Here is a 20552-nt window from a genome sequence, read left to right as displayed (position 1 = left end):
TTTGGTTCAAGCCCTTTCATTAATTGAAAAGTCATAAGCCAAAATCTTGATCTGAATCAAATAATTCAATCCACACCTATGATCAGTGATCCAACTTTTTTATCATATTCAAGATGCTTAAAAATGTGTATCCACCAAAATTCATTCCAAAACTCTTTCGTTTGACCCATCATCAAGTAAAGATTCTATTTCAGCAAATCTCATTTATTAGAGCCTACCAACCACAGATCTCCATCATACAAACCTCATTTGACCAATGAAACTTCACTACCATGATCAGATACCCAAAACACGCCATTACATGATTTTCATGACCTAATTCACCCGTTTAACCATTAAAAAAGAAAAATTCTGTTTTGATGCACCAAATTAAATCGCCCATTCATTTGTCCCAACTTAAAACCTCAAGAGATTGGGGGGATGATTTCATCCTTTCACTTAAACCCTACTATTCCACTAGACTGATTAGGACAAACCAAATAGACCAAAAGAACCCAAAAACACAAAGTAACCCTTCTTGAACCTAGAAATTGACATAAGGGTCATTATGACCACTTTTTACATTTTCTGCCACTAAGAGGTTAAATTCGAACCTGACTTGAACAAGTTTGAATATAACCCCATTAGGCATGAGAAACCCTAGAAAAATCATTGAAATCTTGGTGTAACTAATTAAACCCTCTGACCTTCCCCAATCTTTCCTCTCTATAAATAGGATAGTAATTAAGATATAGAGGTGATTTTGGAGAAGGAAAAATGTAATAGAGAATCCCATTTCAATCCCTAATAGTTTCTAGCAAGAACTTTAGAGAAATTTGGAATCTAGGGTTAGAACTTTCCAAAATCGCCCTATTTCTCTATGTACTAACGTTCTAACATTCAAGAAAAGAAAAGAAAAAAAAAACCTCTCAAATATTCACTCTATCACATCAAAGAACAACTACAAGCCATTCTCTTGGTCTAAATCCTCAAAAAGACATAATTTTCAGGTTATGGAATTGCTATTGTCATGCTTAATCAAGGTTAAATTAAAGAGGCAAGTTTCTTAACTTGTGTTGTTAGTACATTTTAGTTAATTCTTGGTTATTTGGTTATTGTTTATCATGTATTTTGGTAGTTCAAATTTAGATTTATTGAGACTCTAAATCTCTGAAAGCTTCTTGTAATTTCAGAATTAGAGGGAGAAAGACAAAGGTTTTAGGGAAAATTAGTACCTAATTCCTGATAACATCCCCTTAAAACCAAGATTAAAAGATGCTTGGGGGATTCTTTTCACAAGTTTTTAAAGTTCCATGTTTATTAATTCAAATTTTGTGAAGTTGAAAACCTAAATAACTCCCATATCAGGCTATCATATACAACTTGGAGAGATGGGTGCTAAACACCTTCCCTCTCCCAATCCAAATGAATTTAGAGTCTCTTGGTTGAGTGTCTTTCTCATAGAAAATGGAGTAACTATCAAGAAAATAAAGTCCATTTTCAAAGTTAAAATAATGTCCATTTCCTCTAAAAAAAGGGGTGGTGACTCCTTATTTTGAGCTGACCAAGAGCTTCTCAGAGTTCACAAGCGATAGTCGTAGAACCCACCACTAATGACCTCGTGTTATTGGCCTTTAGCTTTTCATTTTCCAAGAAGCTACCTCGGAATATGGCTAGTTTCTTGACAAGAGAAAAGAAATACATAAATGTCAATGAAACCAAGGCCAACAAACACTTAGCGATTGATGAATGGGTTGACAGGAAGAGAAAGAACTGAGATGAGTTGAGGCTTGTTTCTAGTAGCAAGAAAGAAAAGGCTAAGCAGGTTTCACCATTATACGATAATTACACTCCTCTAGCTACATCCTTATGTAGGTCGGGAAGCAGGAGTTCATGTGGTGGCCTTTTAAAATGAGGAAGAACCCAAAAAAGGAAAATCGAGACAAGTAATGTTAAAATCATTACAACTTCATCCATGACACAAAAGAATGTTGTGAGCTAAAAACTGAGATCGAAATCCTCATCAGAAAGGGATACTTGAAGGACTTCATATTGGATGATCAACCAACTGTGTTGGCCTTAGAGCTAGCTGACCCCTAGTAAGCACACCCCTGACTGAGGTTATTAATGTTATTTTAGGAGGCTCAAAATCAAGAGGAGAAATCTCTTCCATCAAAAAGGCCTACACCTAACAACTCCAGATTGGACATTGGCCCTAGAAGAAAGCCAAACCGAAGGAGGTTATCACCTTTTCTAACGATGACCTACAGGGGTTTTTCAACCCTCCATGATGATGCATTGGTGTTCACCCTCCTAATCAATAACTTTGAAGTAAGAAAGATCCTGATAGATAATGACTCTTCAGTTGATATCTTATTTAAAACATGGTCGTTGAGAAAATGAAGTTGTCTTTAGACCAACTTCTGCCCACCGACATTACATTGGTTAGATTCTTTAGGGAAGCAATTAAACCAGAGCAGAAGATAACCCTACCTTAGGAGCTTAGCCCCAACACAACACTCTAATGATCGAGTTCCTAGTCGTTAAGGTTGGCTTGCCATACAACACAATCATCGACCTACCAACCCTACATGCAATGAAGGCGGTGGTATCCTCATACCACCTAGTGATGAAGTTCCCCACGGATCATGGTGTTGGAGTGGTCAAGGGGGACCAATAAATAGCAAGGCAGAGTACTATGTAGCAACATTAAAAGGGAAGACTAGAGAAGCCCTGCTTGTCAAAGGGCTCAACTTAAAGATGAACCAACCAGGCAAGGTGAACCTGTAGACGACCTTGTAATTGTACCCTTAGACAAGGCTAAGCCTAAGAAAATAGTACAAATTGAGTCCCTCCTTGAGGACATATGTTTTAAGCTAGTAAATTTCCTCAAAGCCAATGTCAATGTATTTTCTTAGTTTGTAGATGATATGCTTGGAATTGACCCCTCAGTCATGATTCACAGGTTTAGTATGGATGCAAGCTATAAGTCAGTTCGATAAAAGAATAAGAACTTCACTGGAATGATGAGAAGTGATCGGAGATGAGGCAAACAAATTACTCAAAGCCAAGTTCATTCGAGAGGTACACTACACTGATTGCTTAGCTAATGTGGTTATAGTAAGGAAGGATAATGGAAAATGGAAAATATGCATTGATTTTACAGATCTCAATAATGTCTACCCTAAAGTTAACTTTCCCTTACTAAGGATTAATCACCTTATCAATGCCACCTCAATGTATGAACTCCTCAGCTTCATGAATGTTTTCACTGGCTACAATTAGATCAAAATGCACCCCAATGACAAAGAGAAAGTTGCCTTCATTGCGGAGCATGGCACCTATTATTATAGGTCGATGCCATTTGGGTTGAAGAATGTTGGCACTACTTATTAGAGGCTGGTCAATAAAACATTCAAGGAACATATCGGCCACAACACTGAAGCATATGTCGACAACATGGTCATGAAGAGTCTCCAAGATGGCCAGTATTAAAGCCTATGTCTTTTCTATGTCATGACCTATTGTTACAGGTCGATGCCATTTGGGTTAAAGAATGTTGGCACTAAGTATTAGAGGCTGGTCAATAAAATATTCAAGGAACATATCAGTCGCAACATTGAAGCATATGTCGATGACATGGTCATGAAGAGTCTCCAAGATGGCTAATATTAAAGCCTATGTCCTTTCTATGTCATGACCTAGGGGCTAAAAATAGGGATATTTTTTAGAGTTTCTTTTGGAAGAATATCATTTTCCACTTCGGCCTCTCTCACACACTAGTCACAAACAAGGGTCGGCAATTCAACGATTCCAAGTTCATAGACTTCTATACAAAACTCAGAGTAAAGTAGTGGTTCACCTCAATTGGGTATTCACAAACTAATAGTCATGCCAAGGTGACTAACTGAACTATATGGCTTAAAGACCATATTTGATGGAGCTAAAGGCCTATGGGCTTATGAACTTTCCGGTGTATAAATGACCTTTCTTAATCTTATCTTTGAGTAGTTGGAAATTGTAGGTGTTTGTTTTATTTCCTTTTGATCTTTAGTTTTCTTTAACAAGCATCAAAAGAACATAGTTTCTCTTAGATCCCCAAATGTGGCCACTTAGAAACTTATAGAATTATTTGTAAGTTTTAACATGTGGTTGCATTCTCCCTTGCTCTTTGCTTGTTTCTATTTATCTTTTTCTCTCTCTTACATGTTTGAATAATCACAACAATAAACACTTTTATGGAATTAGAATTAGAATCCCAGTGGGTGGGTGCCTCTAGACATTGGTCTTTATAGGCTCCACCAAATCCCTTCAAACTAGCCACCAACCAAAGAAGCCTATTTATCCATGGTTGAAGGTTTGAAGGATAGAATAATCTTAATGTAACTAGGACTAGGTCATTAAGAGTGTTGCAGTATGTAATCGCCATCCTTTGAAATAAGATCAAAATAAACCCCAAATCCTTTTAATCCATTCAAAGAAAAGAGATTTGATCTTTCATTAAAGGACACTAAAGAACCTTCTAAATTATCAAAGGATACACTCAAGCTCAATTTTCAAATATTAATAGTAATCCACATCTAAGTTAGGTTTTCCAAGTAGGCTTCAAAAACTGTATTGCTTGTTTGGTTGAGAACCTTTAATTTTGTATTGATCGCTATGGGAGTTTTTAGAGTATGTGCAATTTGCCTTTGTCTTGGCAAGGTAGAGCCTATGGGGTCTAGGGCCCCTGTGGTATTCACACCGTGTGGGGTATCTGGCTGTATAAGGCATATTAAAGATAAACTCTATGGTGTCTCTAAGGTCCCTATGGAACCTACGCTGTAGGGGACCTCCAACCGTATAGAGCGAAGTTTGGAAATGGCTTCTATGATGTCTTTCAGGATCCCTACAAAATTTGTGCTATGTGGAACCTTTGGTCGTATAGGGAAAAATTTAGAGATGGCTTCTGTGGTATCTTCGGGGTCCCTGTAGAATCCGTGCTGTGTAGAATCTCCGATCGTAAAGGGTGAAATTTGGAGATGGCCTCTATAGTATCTCTAGGGTTCTTATGGAATCTGTGTTGTATGGAACCTTTGGCCACATAAGGCAAAGTAAAGATAGACTCTATGGTGTCTTGGGGTCCTTGTGGAATCCACATTGTGGGGGACCTTTAACTGTGTAGGGTAAAGTACAACCAAGGTGGTAACTTGAAGGCAATGCCTGGAACTGGTTAACCCAGGCCTGCAATGGACACACTGTTAGTTTGCTCCATTGCACTTAAGAATGTTAGCACAATATCATATTGTACAACAATTAAGTAAGCAAGTATTTGTACAATATAGTGCGTTAAAGAAACATTATTGTATTAATATGAACAAGTACTTGTATAGTATATTTGGAGTAGTATTCTAAAAATAACATCATTGTATTAATGTGAACAAGTATTTGTACATCATTCAAATTGGGGTTTCATCCAATGACCATTGATTATTTCATCCGCTTTATTGGTCTCAAGGTTTTATAATAGAATACTTTATGTGTGCGCCTTTTTGATGAAGGGAATAGACCAATTTGGTATGAAGTTCTTGGAGTACTTGTTGTTTGACATGTAGCGTTGTTTTGAGTACCTTGTCTCCCATCTTAAAGATTCTTGGCTTAATCATTTTGTTGAAATTAGAAGCCATTACTTGCTTGTATTTCACCTAATGTGAACATCCCAATTCGTTTGGGGTTCACTCCATGCCTAAAATTGAATAGAGTTGCCACCCATCAAGGCAAAAAACATGGGAGTGATGGGCCTCCTATATTCAAAAAAAAAAAAAAACATGACTCATGTGCCCACCCAAGGCTCCTCTTAGTACATTTAAGAGGAGAGATGGAAGGTGATATGCACCTCTCTCCCATAATTTACATTTAGTACCAATTCCCCTAGGAAGAAAGCTATCAAGACTTTTAGTCACTCTATGCTAAAATTTCCCCACATCAAAAGAATGATAAGCACATTGAAAATTCCAACCCACTAAAGCCATTCCAAAGAGTTTCATTGAAGCAAAGAGAGGTTGAGGTCTCCTCCCTCTCTCTTTTTTATCCAATAACACTTCTACAAGACAAACAATGCTAAAATGAGAGACTACCTAGAACACTAGACTAAATCAAATTGAAAAGCTATGAAAGTGAATAAATTTTAGAACTGAAATAAAATTGAATTAAGCTAACATAAACACTCTAAAACATGGGATATTCATTCAAATTGATTACCAAAATGTTCTAATGATTTTTGCCTCTAATCATCATGTAATCAACTAAAAATAAAACATAGCATTGTCCAATAAGAAGGAAATTAAGTGTTGAAAACATAAAGCAAACTACAACATTAATAGGATGCAAAAATAACACCATTAATGAATAACAAAAGTAAAAATAAAAATAAATGAAATGAATAGCTAACCTTCTTTGTGACCTTTTATAAAATGGATGGTAGGAAAGGTGTTGTATTGTTGATTCTGAACTTGGACACTTCTTCTTTCTTCCTCTCTTTCACTCTTCTTCACATCGTAGCTGAAATCTACCAAGGCGTCTTCAAGGTTTCTTTCTCTTGGCCCAAATTACCTATGTTTCTCTAGGGATTTTTCTTCTTTTTTCCTTTTGGACTGAATGAGGAGGATGGGGGAAGAAATTGGGGGTCAGTTCAAACTTGACAATATAAGGAAGAGGGAAGAAGGTGGAGCTTGGTTTGGTGTTATGTTGAGAGTAAAGGAAGAAGGTTGAGATGTGAATATAGGGAACTAGATTTTGGTGGTTCATGGAGGTGAGGGTCAAGAGAGAGCTTTTTACACTTCGGTCATAGAATATTATTTTTTGTTGTTGGGGAAGATGATAGAGTGAGGGAGAGATTGAATTCATCGGGTTTGGTGAGAGAAAATCAGAGGGTGTCTATGTTTGTTTCTAGGGTTTGAAGGATGATGGAGAGAGCTTGGGGGACAGAGTTCGGCTTTGGGGTTTATTGTGCAAGGGAGAGGAAGAAGATGATGAATGCTGTGAGGGTTTAGTATTTTTGGTTCAGGTGTAGGAGAGAGAAAGAGAAAAACCTAAAGAGTTAGAGGGGTTGGAGTTCCTTTACTTGGCCGAATGGGGTAGGAAGGGTTTTCTCCTTCTTTCTTGGAACAAGTGGGAAAGCCTTTTTTTTTCTTTTTCCTTGGGACAAACTGATCTTCTCCTTTTCCTCTTCTTCTTTCTCTCTTCTTCACAACATAGCCAAAATCAATGTAGGAGGACATCCTTCTTTCTTTTTTTTTTTTTTGGTTGGAGGAGAGTGGTGGATGGATGGAAGAAGGTTTCAGTGGCTGGCTTTAGGTTATGGAGGTCTTGGGAGAGGATGAGTGAGAAGGAGAATACTGTGAGAGAATGAAGGGGGAGAGCTAGGGTTCAGTGGTCTAAGGTTGGAGGTGAGGGAGAGAAAAGAGTTAGTGAGAATGGGTTGGTCCGGTTGGGTTTTAGTCTAGGTTTTTTCTCTTTTTTTCTTTTGATTTTTCTTTAATTTTGTTCCCAAAACTGAATGGGAAAGGGTTGGTTTGGTTGGGCTAGTTTTGGTTCATATAGGACTAGATTGATTGGGTTTAGTTTGGTTCTAGGGGGGTTTGGTTGAGAAGGAACGAGAGGGGTTAGGGTTTTTTAGGGTTTTGGGACATGAGGCTAAAAGGATTAAAGGCTAGGATTTAGAAGAAAAACAGTCCTAAGGAATGAGAGGACTGATTTAAAAGTTGTGAAAAGGTGTTAGATATCAGCAGTAAAGAGAAAAGGAGAGAGAAGAAGAAAAAGAAGAAGCTGGCGGCAATAGGGTTTAGAGAGAAGTCAATCGAATGTTTTCTCTCTTCCCTAATCCTTTTCATTAAAACATAACTTACAAAGTTTTGGTATTTACAAAGAAGCCCTTAATTGGGCGATTAAGTTAATTAAGCATAACATAATGAAGCATAGAAAGGCCCATTAGTTAGAAGGCCCATTAACAAAATAAATAGAAACATAAACAAATAAAAGCATCCTATGAACCATTCTCTCTACACTCCCCCTCAAGCTGAGCATAGATGTCAATCATGCCCAGCTTGCCAATGTCATAGTTTGGCCTTGGAGATTCCCTTGGTAAGAATGTTAGTTAACTATTCTCTAGATGTAAAGAGTGGTAGACAAATTTCTCCAGAAGCCACTCTTTCTCTGATAAAATGCTTGTCAACTTCAATATGTTTAGTCCTATCATGTTGCATCAGATTGTGAACAATGTTGATGGTGGCCTGATTATCACAATATAGCATCAATGGCTTATCATACTCAACACCTAGTTCCTCCATCAAGGATCAAAGCCAAAGTAACTCAGAAACTCCATGAGCCATAGCTCTGTACTCGGCCTCAACTGAAGATCTAGCAACAACTGGTTGTTTCTTGCTTCTCTAAGAAACAATATTACCTACCACCATGCCTGATTGTGAGCAATGTTTCTTGCACCCATCTTGCCTGTTTTAGTGAGCAAGTCTACCACATACTTTCATTGAGAGATAAAAATTCCATCCTTAGACTGAGCCACTTCTATGCCTACGAAATACCTCAACTCCTCCAGATCTTTGATTTCAAATTCTATATGGATGAAAGATTTTATGATTATCAATCCCTGTCACATCAGTACCAGTCACTATTGTATCATCAACACAGACTATAAGATATACCACCAATGAATCTCCCCTCTTCACAAAGAGGGTATGATCGGACTAAATTTATATATAACCAAAGTTAACAAGGGCATCCCTAAACCTTTCAAACCATGCCCTAGGTGACTATTTAAGTCCATAGAGAGACTTCTTCAGCTTGCACACTTTTTCCTCCATATCTATGCCATAAATCCATGATGGGAGAGACATAAACTTCCTCATATAATTCTCCATTCAAGAATGCATTTTTCACATCTAACTGATAGAGTGACTAATCTGAATGAGCAGCCAAAGATAGTAGAGCCCGCACAGATGTCATTTTTGGAATAGGAGCAAAGGTCTCCAAATAGTCAATCCCATAGGTTTGTACATAGCCTTTTGCAGCCAGCCTAACTTTGTACCTCTTAATGGAGCCATCAGCATGGTATTTAATGGTGTAAACCCACTGATTCCTTCCCTTCAGGCAAATCAACCACTCATGTATCATTCTTATGCAGAGCATCTGTTTCAGTTCTCATAGCATCCCTCCATTTTGGAAAAGTAAAAGCTTCTAATATTGACCTGGGTATAGGGTTAGAAGCAACAGAAGAAATAAAGGCATAATATGAAGGAGAAAGCATACCATAGGAAAGATGTTTGGAAATGCAATGTGTAGTACACTTCCGTTTACCTTTCTTAATAGCAATATGGACATCAAGATCTAGGAAGGGTGGCTACAAAGGGATACTATCAGTACTTGTTGTCTCTTCAGTAACTAGAAGTGCAGGATGCTCATGTTATGTAGAGGAAACAATTTACTCAATTCTGCCTCTTTGCCACTGGTATCACCTGGGATTAAAGAGGGGACGAGGAGGTAATGGAGGAATAGGAATATTGGAAGGAACATGAGATGATTATTCCTCTCTTGACTCATTAAGAATAGAAGAAGGCTCAAGAGGAGACTTAACAAGGACAAGAAGGGGGAGTGCAAACAACTGTGACAAATTCTCCCCCTTTGAACAATGCTTCCCCAGAGAAGAATCATAGAAAGGAGTCGACTCATCAAAAGTAACAACCATTGAAACATAACGAGTTCCAGTGTTTGGATCAACACAATAATAACCCTTTTGTGTGGAGGCATAACCAAGGAATATGCACTTGTGGGCCTTTGTTTCAAATTTATGTCTCTAGGCACTCGAAATGTATACATAACAAGTACAACCAAAGACACGAAGGGGAATAGGAAAAAGGTCCTTACCCGGATGAAGGAGGCTAAAGGGAGACTTAAAACCAAGCACTCTAGATGGCATACAATTGATTAGGTAGGTTGTAGTGAGAACAACATCCCCCAAAATCTTATAGGGACATGTGAGGCAAACAAGATACGTCTTGCAACTTCAACTATATGACAGATCTTCCTCTCAGCTACTCCATTTTGTTCTGGAGTACGAACACAAGAGCTCTGGTGAATAACCCTAAAATCAATGAGATAAGAGGTTAGGTTTTTCTCAAAGTATTTTTTTGCATTGTTAGATCTGAATATTTTGATTCTAGTATAAAACTGGGTAAAAACAAATTCATGGAACTGCCTCACAAGTTTGGGAATTTCATCTTGGGATCTCATAAAAAATAACCAAGTATATCATGATAAATCATCAATGAACAAGATAAAATATCTATAGCCTTCCATAGAGGGTAAGTGGTATGACCCCCATACATCAGAATGCACAATATGGAATGGAGAAGATGATCTTTTATTACTCAAAGGATAATTGTTTCTACAATGTTTTGACAACTCACAAGACTCACAATGAAGATTGGACAAGTTAATTCTCTTAAACAGTTTTGGGAATAGATGACTCAAAGTAGAAAAAGATAAATGACCTAGACAAAAATGACATAAGATGACACGACTAAAGGACTCTGAAGAGGTAAATGCAAAAGCAACTTTACTAGGTTGTCCTTGGCTTTGTCTAGGAGTATCCAGTAGGTATATTCCATTTGCCTCATGGCCACTCCCAATCACTTTTTGAGACTTCAAGTCATGAAAAACACAATAACAATAAAAGAATGTTACACTGCAATTCAAGGATTTAGTTAGGCTACTCATAGACAATAAATTAATATTCAATTTAGGGACATGAAGAACAGATGGAAGAGAAAGGGAGTTTATAGCCTTGATTGTTCCCTTGCTAGAGATAGGAACAAGTGAGCCATCAGCTAGGGTAATCTTATCACGGCCAAGAAGCAAATCATAAGAAATAAATAAAGTGGAAAGGCTGGTCATATGATCAGAATCACTAGAATCAATAATCCAAGGGATCCTACGATTACTTGAGATAGTTGCACGATTGGCAGTAGCACATATACCTGAATGTGCAAATGCAGAAGTAGTTGGATTGTGTAGAGGGTTGGAGGAGGAGGCTGCACTCTCTAGCTGACTGATCATCCTCCCATACTTCTCATATTCTGCCTTCATAACTGCTAACTGTTCACTTGCAGTCCTCTTATCAGTTAAGCACCTGTCATTATTTCGAACAATGGCTATGTTAGCACTTCCTAACTTCACATTATCATCCTTCTTTCGAAAATGAGGTGGAAGGAGTTCCGGATGCAGTTTCCAAAATTTACCTTTTGTATGTTTTGGTTTCTTGCAATACTCACATACAACTTCCCTTTTTTCTTGAACCACCTAAATTGCCTGTAGTCACCTTCAATTTCAGCCCCATATTAGCAAAACGGTCACTAGGGATGGTCCCTTGAACTTGGACCAGCCTCCTCTCTTCACTACTCACCATTGCATAGCCATAAGACAATGATACATTATCCTTGGCTAAGATATTTTGTCTGGTGATGTTAAACTCGAGATTCAGCCTTGTCAAGAATTCAAATACCCTGTTTCTCTCAACTAATTTCCTATAAGTTTCAGCATCATTAGTACTTTCCCCCTGCCTTAAATTATTCACATCACTCCTTAACTTATATGCCCTAGCCACAATCAGTTTTTGTGAGTAAGTTTCAACCACACAATCCCATATTTCCTTGGCTGAATTCATCCATAAATAATGTTGATTGAATTGTGGTTGCATTGAGTTCACTAATCATCCAATGATGGTATAATTCTCTTTTATCCATTTTTCATAAGATGGGTCATCTTCCAGAGGTGCTTTCTTGCTCCCAGAGATATACCCCCACTTGCCTCTACTGCAAACATGAATTTTTATTGACTGTAACCATGCTTGATAGTTGGTTCCATCCATCTTGACTGTGGTCACAACCAACAGTGAGTCTACAAGAGCTCTCGGAACCTATTCGGATTCAGCCCCACACTTATTTTCAACTCTTGAGATATCAATCTTCCTCAAAAAACTCCAAAAGAACTTCAAACAACTTCAAATGACAAGCAAGGAAGATAGGAAAACTCAAACACCAATACCAACCTCTATGAAGTCGAAACTGCCAGCTGCGCTTCACCCAGAACCTAGGAGAAATCAGAAAACAACAGCCGCTCCCTATAGGCTTTATAGAACACCACAAGACTTGAATCGATCTTCAAGAAAAAGAGAACGAACCCCTTCAATCACTGAGCGCCAAGGTGAATCTCCCTATGGGGCCCGCATACAAAATTCTCTAGTTGAGTAGGGTTTTGGGCAAAAAAACTCCAGGGACTATCAGAATGATGACCAAGACAACATCCTTTTCACCAAACATCCACTAACTGGGCTGAAAATTTTCTTCAATCACTCATTCGATTCAGCTCTCCGTACACACTGTGTATGGGAAAAATGAGAGAAAAAAAAAAAAGAGGAGGAAGAGAGACCGCTCTGATACCAAGAAGAAAAATAGTCCTAAGGAATGAGAGGACTGATTTAAAAGTTGTGAAAAGGTGTTAGATATCAGCAATAAAGAGAAAAGGAGAGGAGAGAAGAAGAAGAAGTTGGAAACAATAGGGTAGAAGAAAAACAACCTTTTGAGAAGAAATGACTGTTTAGAAAATCGCAAAAATTCAAAAGAAAGCAGCAGAAATCAAAGTTCAAGAGGAGAGAAGAAGAAGGTGGTGGCAACTTGGGTTTAGAGAGAAAGAGATTTTTAAACATAATCTCTTCTCTTACTCCCTTAATTCTATTTTATTAAGTTAAAATTTAGTAATTTATAGAAAAGTCCCTAGTTGGGCAAAAAAGTAAAAAGACATAACATAAGAAAGAATAAATCCCAGATTAAGGCCCATTACAGCAAAGAACATAAAAGATAAAAATGGATAAACAGCCTATCGGCCATTCGGCCCATCTTCTCTACACTCCCCCTCAAGCTGAGCATAGATGTCAATCATGCCAAGCCTGTGGGAATCATGCTGAAGTTTAGCCTCAGGAATGCCCTTGGTGAGGAAATCAGCTAACTGTCCTTCAGAGGCGATGAAAGGTAGACACACTTCTCCAGAAGCCACTCTTTCTCGAATGAAGTGTCTATCAACTTCAATATGCTTAGTTCTATCATGTTGCATTGGGTTGTGAGCAATGTTGATAGCGGCCTGATTATCACAGTATAACATCATTGGCTTATCATGCTCAATACCTAGTTCCTCCATCAAGGATCTAAGCCACAATAGTTCAGAAACTCCATGAGCCATGGCTCTGTATTCTGCTTCAGTTAAAGATCGAGCAGCAACTGATTGTTTCTTGCTTCTCCAAGAGACAATATTACCTGCCACCAAGCTATAGTACCCAGAGGTAGATCTTCTATCATCAATGTTTTCGGCCCAGTCAACATCTGTGTAGGCTTCAAGTTTCATATGGCCATGTTTAGCAAATAGAATTCCCTTTCCAGGGGAGCCCTTTAAATAACACAGAATCCACTCTGCTACTGCCATGTGAGTATCCCTAGGAGCATGCATGAACTGACTGATGCAACTGAAAGCATATGCAATGTCTGGCCGAGTCATGCATCGATAAATAAGTTTCCCAAGTAGTCTCTGGAAGACTCCCTTATCTTCTAACAATATTCCATCTGAAGCAGAGAGTTTATGACTCATATCGATAGGAGTAGCAACTGGTCTAGCACCCATCTTCCCTATTTTAGAGAGCAAATCAAGAACATACTTTCTCTGAGAGATAAGTATACCATCCTTGGATTTAGCAACTTCTACGCCAAGAAAGTATCTCAATTCCCCTAGATCTTTGATCTTAAACTCTATATGAAGGAAAGATTTGAGATCATTAATGCCTGAGACATCATCACCAGTCACAACAATAACATCAACATACATAATCAGGTAAACGGCCAAGGATCCTCTCCTCTTCACAAAGAGGGTATGACCAGACTATGTTTGTACATAGCCAAAGCTAACAAGGGCAGCCCTAAACCTTTCAAACCATGTTCTAGGGGACTGTTTGAGTCCATAAAGAGATTTCTACATCCTTTAGACCTTTCCTTTCATATCTGTTTCATACATCCCTGGAGGAAGAGACATATAGACCTCCTCATGTAACTCTCCATTCAGAAATGCATTCTTTACATCCAGTTGATAAAGTGTCCAGTCTGAGTGTGCAGCCAAAGATAGCAGAACTCTCACAGAAGTCATCTTGGCAGTAGGGGCTAAGGTCTCCAGATAATCAATCCCATATGTTTGTGTATAGCCTTTTGCAACCAGCCTAGACTTGTACCTTTCGATGCTGCCATCAGCATGATATTTGATAGTAAAAACCCAATTACAGCCTACTGGATCCTTTCCTTCAGGAAAATCAACCACTTCCCAAGTGTCATTCTTGTGCAGGGCATCAATTTCTGTTCTCATAGCATCCCTCCATTTTGGAATAGTAAGAGCTTCTAACATAGACCTGGGAATTGGGTTAGTCTAAGAATGGTAGGCAAAATATGGAGAGAGCAAACTATAAGAAAGGTGTTTGAAAATGCAATGTGCAGTACACTTCCTTTTTTCCTTTCCTAATAGCAATGGGGATATCAAGGTCTGGGAAGGATGGCTCCAAAGGGGCTATAACAGTACCTGTTGTCTCATCTGTAACTGGAAGTGCATGAGGCTCATGTGTTGGAGGGGAAACAATCTACTCATTTCTGGTTCTCTGCCGTTGGTACAACCTGGGATTAAAAAGAGGGTGATGAGGTAAAGGAGGAGGAATAGGAACATTGGAATGAGAGTGAAATGATTGATCCTCCCTTGACTCATTTGAAGGAGGAAGAGACTCAGCAAAAGACTCAATTGGGACAGGAAGAGGAAGAGCAAACACCTGTGACAAATCCTCCTCCTTTGGACAATGTCTCTCCAGAGAAGAACCATAAAAGGAAGAAAGCTCATCAAATGTGACATCCATTGAGACATACCGAGTGCCAGTCTTTGGATCAAAACAATAGTAACCCTTTTGTATGGGGGAATAACCAAGGAAGATACACTTGTGGGATTTTTGTTCAAATTTATGTCTCTAGACACTTGGGTTATGTACATAACAAGTGCAGCCAAAGACACGAAGAGGAATAGGAAAAATATCCTTGTCCGGATGAAGAAGACTGAAGGGAGATTTATAACCCTAAAACCCTGGATGGCATACGGTTTATAAGGTAGGTAGCAGTGAGAACAGCATCACCCCAAAATTTTGTAGGGACACGTGAGGCAAATAAAATACTTCTTGCAACTTCAACAATATGTCTATTTTTTCTTTCAGCAACTCCATTCTGTTCTGTGGTCCTAACACATGTGCTTTGATGAATAACCCCTAAATCAGTGAGATAGCAGGTCAGGTTTTTCTCAAAATATTCTTTTGCATTATTAGATCTGAAAATTTTAATTCTGGTATCAAACTGGGTTAGGACAAATTCATGGAATTGCCTCACAAGTCTGGGAACTTCATCACGGGACTTCATCAAAAATATCCAAGTGAATCGAGAAAAGTCATCAATGAACAAGATAAAATATTTGTAGTCACCCATAGAAGGTAAGTGGTAAGGCCCCCACATATCAGAGTGCACAATATTAAAAGGAGAAGAAGATCTTTTATTACTCAGAGGATAACTATTTCTACAATGTTTTGATAGTTCACAAGACTCACAATGAAGACTGGACAAACTAATTCCCTTAAACAGTTCTGGGAATAAATGACTTAATGCATAAAAAGAAAGATGACCCAAACGAAAATGACATAACATGACTCGACTGATGGACTCTGTAGATGTAGACCCAAAAGCAAATTTTTTAGGTTCTTCATGGCACTGTCCAGGAGTATCCAACAAATATATTCCAACCGGCTCAGGGCCACTTCTAATCACCTTCTGAGACTCCAGATCCTGAAAAACACAATAGGAAGAGAAGAAGGTTACACAACAGTTTAATGACTTAGTTAGGCTACTTACAGATAACAAGCTTGTATTTAGTCTGGGTACATGAAGAGCAGAAGGAAGAACCAAGGAGTCTATAGCCTTAATGGTTCCCTTGTCGGAGATAGGGGCAAGAGAGCCATTGGTTAGGGTGATTTTGTTACGTCCATGAAGTAAATCATATGAAACAAACAAAGTAGAAAGGTTGGTCATATGATCAGAAGCATCAGAATCAATAATCCAATGGATCCTACGATTACCTGAAATGGTTGTATGATTGGCAAAAGCCCATATACTTGAATGAGCAAATGCAGAAGAGGTTGAATTTACTAGAGGGTTGGAAGAAGAGGTCACACCCTCTAGGTGACTGATCATCCTCCCAAACTTCTCATATTCTGCCTTCATAGCTGCTAACTGCTCACTAGCCGTCATCTCTTCAGTTTGGTATCTGTCACTATCTAGACCAACAGTAACATTGGCACTCCCTGCCTTTATATTATCAGACTTCTTCTGAAACTGAAGTGGTAAGAGCTCAGGATGCAATTTCCAACACTTGTCTTTAGTGTATTTTGGCTTTTTACAGTACTCACAGATAATCTCTTTCTTTCCTGAGCTACTTGGAGTCCCTACAACCCCCTTGGGTTTCACTCCCATATTAGCAAAGTGATCATTTAGACCAGCCCCTTGGACCTGGACAAGTCTTCTGCTTTCTTCACTACTTACCAAGGCATATGCTTGAGGCAGTGAGACACTATCCTTGGATAAAATATTTTGCTTTGTAATGTCGTACTCTGGATTTAGCTCTGTCAAGAACTCAAACACCCTGTTTCTCTCAACCAGTTTTCTATAGGTCTCAGCATCCTTAGTGGTGTCCCAGGCTATAGCTTTATGAAATCTATTTCTTGCCATAAAGACTTCAGTGTTGAGAAGTATATAGCTAATGGTTTCTTCCCCTGTCTCAAAATTTTCACATAACTTCTCAATTTGTAAACCCTTACCACATTTAATTTTTGGGAATATATTTCAGCAACACTATCATAAATTTCCTTTGTTGAATTCATCCACAAATAGTGTTGACTAATCTGTGGTTGCATTGAGTTCACAAGCCATTCAATAACGGTATAATTTTCTTGCATCCACTTTTTATATGATGGATCATCTTCTGGAGAAGCCTTTTTGCTTCCGGAGATAAAACCCCATTTGCCTCTACTACAAATATGAATTTTTACTGATTGTGACCAAGCCAGATGATTAGTTCCATCCAGCTTGACTGTGGTCACAGCCAATAAAGAATCTATAGAGGCTCCCAGAACTTGTTCGAATTCAGCAACATGCTTGTTTTCAAAGTCTGAGGAGTTCATCTTCTTAAATACTTAAAAAATGACTTCAAACAACTTCGAATAACAACAAATGAAGACGGAACAAAAACTGTGTTGTGAGCAAACCTCTATGCAGCCGTACCAATAACTTGTGTCACACCCGGAAGCTGGGAGAAATAGAGAAAACTCAGTCGCTCCTTGTAGACTTCACAGAACACCAATCCACTTGATTCTTCTTCAAGAAGAAGAATGAAAAGGCCTTCAATCATGAGCACCCAGGTCAAACTTCCTATGGGGCCCGCAATCAGATTTCTCCAGAAAATTAGGGTTTTGGGCAACACACTTAAATTTGTTAAGAGGATGACAAAACCAATCCCCTTCTCTCTAGAAACCATTAACAACTGGGCTGAAATAGGTTTCTTTAACTATTCATACGATTCAATTCTCCATACACACTGTGTATGGGAAAAAAAGGTGAAAAAAAAGGGAAAAGCGAGCCTGCTCTGATACCAAGAAGAAAAACAACCTTTTGAGAAGAAATAATTGTTTAGAAAGTTGCAAAAATTCAAAAGAAAATAGTAGAAATCAGAGTTCAAGAGGAGAGAAGAAGAAGAAGGTGGCAGCAACTTGGGTTCAGAGAGAGAGACTTTTAAACATAATCTCTTCTCTTACTCCCTTAATTCTATTTCATTAAGTTAAACTTTAGTAATTTATAGATAAGTCCCTAGTTGGGCAGAAAATTAAAAAGACATAACATAAGAAAGAATAAAGCCCAGATTAAGGCCCATTACAGCAAAGAACATAAAAGATAAAAAAGGATAAACAGCCTATAGGCCATTCGGCCCATCTTCTCTACAAGGGTTTAGAGAGAAGTCAATCGAATGTTTTCTCTCTTCCCTAATCCTTTTCATTAAAACATAATTTATAAAGTTTTGGTATTTACAGAGAGGCCCTTAATTGGGCGATTAACTTAATTAAGCATAACATAAAGAAGTATAAAAAAACCCATTAGTTAGAAGGCCCATTAACAAAATAAACAGAAACATAAACAAATAAAAGCATCCTATGGGCCATTCAGCCCATTCTCTCTACAAATTTATTGGTTCTTATCTAAGAGTTGGGGGGCTGCCAAGACTTTTCTTATCTTCTTTTTGTCCTTTTCTTGCTTGGATCAAACCTAGATTCCTTTTTTGGCCTCTCTCTCTCTCTCTCTCTCTTCATTGAATTCCTAGACAAGGCTCCTTAAATCACTCTCTCTTGTCTCTCCCTTGTCTCTCCCCCATTTATGGAGGTTTAAAGTTTAAAATTCAAAATTTGAATTTGAGAGAGAACTAGAGAGTGGGCGGCTAGGTTTTTTTTTTAGTTTAGGGTTTTGGGGTGCTAAGTTACGAAAAGGATGATACAAGGGTGGAGAGAAAGTGTGGGTTTAGATCTAGGGCCAATGTTGGATCTAGGGTTGATGGGGGCTTTGGGTGATTTTCATGAATGTGCAGGGATCTAAATGAAAATGTGTAGGGGAGTTCTTTTGCAATAAAAGGGCTAGTCTAAGAGGTGTAATGTGCAAGATTCAAGGGCTAGGATTAAAGCTCAAAATGTTAGGGTTTGTCTCAACTAACAGATCATATGAATTAGAATCTTCATATATTGAGGGATAAAATGGGGAATTTTGTAACAAATTTTCCATGGGGGTTATAGGGTGTCCAAAAAGGCCATTGATGGGCTTTGATGGCCTTAGGGGGTGTTCTAGAGTGAGAAATCATGGTTTGGGTTATATCAAGCAACGGGGATCATCATATTGGAATATTTCTTAATGAAGAGGTAAAATGGTCATTTTGGGTCTTGGAAATGGAGCATGGTTGATCAGGACATCTAGGAAGGTGACAGTGTGGTCTAGGTGTATCAGATACCACAATGCAAATCTTAAATTTGGGTAATTACAAGCAATGAGAGCCTTCGATTTGGAAAGTTTTGGATGAGGGGTATGGTCATTTTAGGGTCTAAAATTTGACAGATTATCGATCATGGGATTTTGATGGGATTTGGAGGTGTCGGATTATGCATGATGACGAAAATCTTAAATTTGGAGAGTATTGGGCGACGAAGGTGGTCTATTTGGAATTTTAACGGAATGGTAAAATGGCCATTTTAAGGTCTAGAATTTGATGGATCATCGAAGGGGAGGTTTGAAGGTGTCAGATGATGTATAAGGATGGGTATCCTGAATTTGGAGAATATCGGGTGACAAGGATAGTCTATTTGGAATCTTTTTAAGCGAAGGGTAAAATGATCATTTTAAGATTTGGGATTTTATGGGGTTTGGAGGTGATGATGGATATCTTGAATTTGGAGAGTATCGGGCGACGACAATGGTCCATTTGGAATCTTTTTAAGTAAAAGGTAAAATGGTCATTTTAGAGTGAAATTTGATGGATTGTTAACAAGGAAGTTGATTAATGTTTATAATAAACCTTAATATATGACAGTAAATTAGTAAATTATTTATATATTAATAAATCAAGTGCTTTTAACTAAGAGGTGGAAAGAGATCAACTTTTATGGGCTTTATTGTACATTTGTGTACAATATGAGGAGACAGCTAAGAGGGGAGAGCTAAGGGAGTTTATCTCTCCTTGTTCTCTTGTATCTTTTTAATTTTATTCTAAATTTCTAATGAAATGCTGCAGTTATTGATAAAAAAAAGTATCTTATATATTATTTGCCAAATCTATCTTTTTAGATAAAATATAATAAAAATTACAAAAAAAACTGAAAAAGCTTTATGTATTATTAACAAAATAATTAGTTTTTTTTTAGTTAAGAACTAGAACTGAACCAATTATTAATTGAGACAAATATCACAGAACGGTCCAAAACCAGTCAGTTTGATTCGGCCAGTCAAGTAAACCGACCCATTGACAGCTTACAAGTGAAAAGAAGCCACAGCGTTCGGCACCCGATTTCTATCTGATATGCAAATTCAGGGAGTCCTTGCTCAATTTTTTATACATCTCCTGGGTTTGAGTTTGACAAGGCACAAACTTGTAATTCTGTTGATATCTCCTAATAATATACACAAACTTGTAATTCGTTCAAAAAATGTTCACTGTCCAATAGACCCAAGAAATAAGCTATGTCTAGTGTGATATAAAATAAGCAAGAAACAGAGTTGAGAGGGACAGTTGACGAATTTGTTAAATTAGTAATGTACTGGTGTTTCTGAATTCGGATTTTGTCTTCACAAAACCTTCCTCACAGGGTATTGCAGGCGTGC

The sequence above is a fragment of the Nelumbo nucifera genome, chromosome 7 (assembly GCF_055504915.1).
Source record: "Nelumbo nucifera cultivar China Antique chromosome 7, China Antique-T2T, whole genome shotgun sequence".
NCBI classification, from domain to species: domain Eukaryota; kingdom Viridiplantae; phylum Streptophyta; class Magnoliopsida; order Proteales; family Nelumbonaceae; genus Nelumbo; species Nelumbo nucifera.
Note: the sequence above shows the minus strand (reverse complement) of the source record.